Consider the following 3,417-nt stretch of genomic DNA (forward strand, 5'->3'; position numbering starts at 1 on the left):
AACTGACAAACGTTTGAATTGGTCCGTCCCTGAAGACATACGATTGGTAGTTCTAACCATATGATGACAAGGTGGCAAAGTGGGATGAGTGATGACCAATTGATTGACAAGGCATTAGAGATGTGGTCTAGCCGAAATAATAATAAGGCCTTCCACCTGCTGCATATGTGGAAGGTAGTACGTGGTGAGCAGAAGTGGTCTGCATATCTAGCAAGGTTGAAGAAGGAAAATGAAAAGAGTGCAAAGGATAATCCAGCTCAAGTGGTAAATTTGGCATTAGATGGGGAAAAGCGACCTATGGGGCATAAGAACGCAAAAAAAAGAACTCAAGGGCAAAAGGAAGTCATCTGATGCTTTGGCTGATTTTAGTGAAAAATTTGAAGTTCATTGAAACAAGCACCAAGAATAGGGAAGATAGAGAGAAGATGGCTGAAGTTCAAAAAAGTTTGTCTTATAAAAAAATTGAAGCAGCTAGGATTAATCATGAAGCAGCCCATGAACAAACTAAGTGCAAAATGCTAGAAACTTACACACAGCTCCTGCTTGTGCCTACTGGTCAGCTCAGGGCAGATGCTTTGGCTGAAAGAAACTTGGCACTAGAGAGCTTGAGACTTACTTTATTTCCCAAGGTATGTCACTGCCAACTTTTTTTCAATTACTCATTTAGTTGCTTGGAACTGTTAACTGACAATCTATAATTTCCTGGAATTTATGCAGTAGCAAGTATGTGCAAAGAAATGCGACCATGGAAGCAATTTCTATAAGGTATTTTAATTCTTGTGACATAGTGATATTTGAATTCTCAGTGCTGCTGTAATTTTAATGCTATGATCAGTGCTATTTTAGTGCTATTTTAATTCCTAGGACTTGTGACTAGTGCTATTTTAATACTAGTGTGAATACATACAGCCACAATAAGTCTGAATACTAAAGCCACAAGTATGAATGCAAACAGCCACAATAAGTCTGAATGGAAATCTGAATACAAACAGCCACGACAACTGTGACTATATATAGCACAGCCACGGCTGCTATCCCTTTGCTGCGCCCCTTTCTACTATCCTCTACTATCCACAATTCTGCCGAGATCCTTTGTTGCCATGGATGGAGATGGCAGCATCGATCCTGCTGATCTGTACTCCATGGATGACTATCTTCAAGAGCAAGAAATTCTAGATGAGTTTGGTGATCATCTAGTATCTGAAATGCAGTCTGTTGTTGATGACATACATGGTGGAAGAACTCGACGTGGTCCTAGGCGATATGTGGATAGGCCTCGTGAACAAGCCCAACAGGAACTACTAGATGACTACTTCATTCCTAATCCAGTCTATGATGAGAAAGATTTCCGTAGAAGATATAGGATGAGGAAACCCCTCTTTCTGAAGATTGTTGAGGCCTTGAGTGGGTGGTCTGAGTATTTCACCTTAAGGTTGGATGCTCTGAATCGTCCCGGGTTCACACCAATTCATAAGTGTATTGTAGTAATGCGTCAGTTAGCATTTGGCGGTCCTGCAGAACAGTATGATGAGCATTTGAAGATGGCAGAAAGTACTATTGTGGAATGCTTGAAGAAGTTTGTTCAGGGTATCATTGAAGTATATGGTGAAGAGTACTTGAGACGCCCAACAGTACAAGATGTACAACGATTGTTGGATATCGGTGAGCGTCGTGGTTTTCCAGGCATGATAGGGAGCATTGACTGTATGCATTGGCACTGGGAAAAATGTCCCTATGCATGGAAGGGACAATATACTCGTGGTGATCATGGTGTGCCAACCATCATTCTAGAGGCTGTTGCTTCACATGACAGATGGATATGGCATGGTTTCTTTGGAGTGGCGGGGTCCAACAATGACATCAATGTGCTAAATCAATCTACTTTGTTCGTCGATCAGTTAAGAGGAGAAGCTCCCCAGGTGCAGTACTTTGTGAATGGAAGGCAATATAGCAAACCTTATTATCTTGCAGATGGAATATACCCAGAGTGGGCTGTTTTTGTCAAGTCCATACGTGCACCACAATCAGCTGAGCACAAGCTGTTTTCAGAACATCAAGAGGGGGCAAGAAAAGATGTTGAATGTGCATTTGGGATTTTACAAGCTCGTTTTCGCATTTTACGTAATCATGTGCATTTGGGATTTTACAAGCTCGTTTTCGCATTTTACGTAATCCGGCACGTCTATATGACTAAGGGGATCTTCAGAATATCATGTTAGCTTGTATAATTATTCACAACATGATAATCGAGGATGAGAAGGATATAGAGAACGATTCATTTGACTTGAACGAAGAAGCAACCACATCTACTATTCAGGCCGCTACAATTACTCATGGACATGATCCGGTGATGGAGGATGTTCTACAGAAGGATACCGAGATTCGTGATCGTGAAGCTCATAGGCAACTACAATCTGATTTGATTGATCACATTTGGCAAAAGTTTGGGAATCGAACTAATTAGGTAGCATTGTGATTTTTTATATACATATAAACTGCCTTCATGTTCAAGATACATTAAGATTTTGTTTTTGAAACTGAAGCATTGAGATTTTGTTAATTTAACCTCCTGTATAGTTTTGCCAACTTAACTAACCCATTCTCATTTCTTCACAGATTTGCTTGGAGGACTATGGACATGTGTAAGGATCACCGGGGTGTCCGACCCTAGAGGGGGAGGGGGTGAATAGGGTCGCTAATCGCTTTTTAACCTAGGGCTCAATCTACTTGCATAAGATAAACCTAACACGTCCTAAGCATGCTAGTTATGACTAAGGTTTATCTTTGATACTCTCTACTTACCCCAAAAACTTGCAACCTAAAGCCAATCCTAATCAAACTAACTAGGAAAGTTTAGGCACGCAAGAAGAGTAAATGCGGAAACGTAATACGGTAAGTAAAGAGATAAGTGCAAGAGGGATGCAAACTCCCGAGTAGACACGGTCATGTAACGTGGTTCGGCACAAACGCCTACGTCCACGGGACACCGAGGCTCTTCCGATCACCGTCTTGCACTACGCCACCAAGGCGATGCCGGCAAGCAAAGGCAAGTGCGCACAAGACACCGAGTCTAGTGCACCGCCACCGTCTCTCTCGGTCACCCGGCCGAAATCCACTACGGAGCTTCTCCACCAAGGAGGGGGCCTCCTCTTCCCCCGCACAAAGTGTCGTTGCCACTCCACACCAAGACGGAGGGTCACACGACGGATCACAAGTTGCTTGCCGCAGCAAGACTTCTCTCAAGGGAGCTCTCGCAAGAACTAATCCCTATTACAAGCACTAAGCACTCTCACAAGTGTGCTTAAGCCTATATGATGTACAATGAAGCTCTATGGTGGTTGGAGATGTTCTTGGGTGTGTGTGGGATGTCCAGCAACTCCAGCTCTCTTCAAATGGCCGGGGTGAGGCGTATATATA

General features: G+C 42.9%; 1 pseudogene; it reads left to right on the plus strand.

Annotated features, from left to right (window-relative positions):
• Positions 1-1,364: 1,364 nt before the first annotated feature.
• On the plus strand, positions 1,365-2,577 carry LOC120648892 (annotated as a pseudogene).
• The last annotated feature ends 840 nt before the right edge of the window (positions 2,578-3,417 follow it).

Source organism: Panicum virgatum, chromosome 9K, assembly GCF_016808335.1.
Source record: "Panicum virgatum strain AP13 chromosome 9K, P.virgatum_v5, whole genome shotgun sequence".
Lineage (NCBI taxonomy): Eukaryota > Viridiplantae > Streptophyta > Magnoliopsida > Poales > Poaceae > Panicum > Panicum virgatum.